Below are 619 nucleotides of genomic sequence, written 5' to 3' on the forward strand. Positions count from 1 at the left end.
CTGCCGCGCTTACTGACGCCTCTTCTTAGTGTAACTATGACCGGGAAGTGCTCGGACCCTATCTCATTCCTTACCTTCATACTCCCTATCATATGCCGCATTTATTATAAGTCTTGAATAATAAGTGTATTTTCTTATAATTAGTAATGTACCAACGTATATAAATTTATGTAAAAATACACTTATTTTACAAGATTTGTATTAAAAAGAATATTAAATATCATTTTTGTACTTTAAATATACCTTATTTCGAAAATAAATCTAATTTTTTCAAATTACTTAAAAAATTGACACTAAAAAAAGCAAAAATAAAAAACGGCTCTAAGAATGATTTTAATTTTGTTTGGAAATTGTTTCTGAAGAATTCTAGAACGAACCCCAAAAATAATATAAGACCTTTCTTGTCAACCCATTTTAAAGTTCGTTCAGGCACACTGTGCATTGAATTCGTAACCAAAAAGGATCTCATTTTAAGAAAATCGTTAAATTTTCAACTAAATAATAAAATTTACGACTAAAAATGTAATTTTCAGGAGACAGTTTTTGCGTATTTCCAAAAATACGTATATTAGTGAAGGACTCCCCACCGTAACAAAATGTACCGGGGACACCCCCCCCC

At 30.5% G+C, this 619-nt stretch overlaps 1 protein-coding gene across 1 annotated transcript in view; it reads left to right on the top strand.

The window, feature by feature from the left end:
- Positions 1-619, top strand: part of LOC117177900 (AP-3 complex subunit beta-2) — a 36243-nt gene that overhangs the window by 7309 nt on the left and 28315 nt on the right. The window lies entirely within an intron of this gene.

The sequence above is a fragment of the Belonocnema kinseyi genome, chromosome 8 (assembly GCF_010883055.1).
Source record: "Belonocnema kinseyi isolate 2016_QV_RU_SX_M_011 chromosome 8, B_treatae_v1, whole genome shotgun sequence".
Lineage (NCBI taxonomy): Eukaryota > Metazoa > Arthropoda > Insecta > Hymenoptera > Cynipidae > Belonocnema > Belonocnema kinseyi.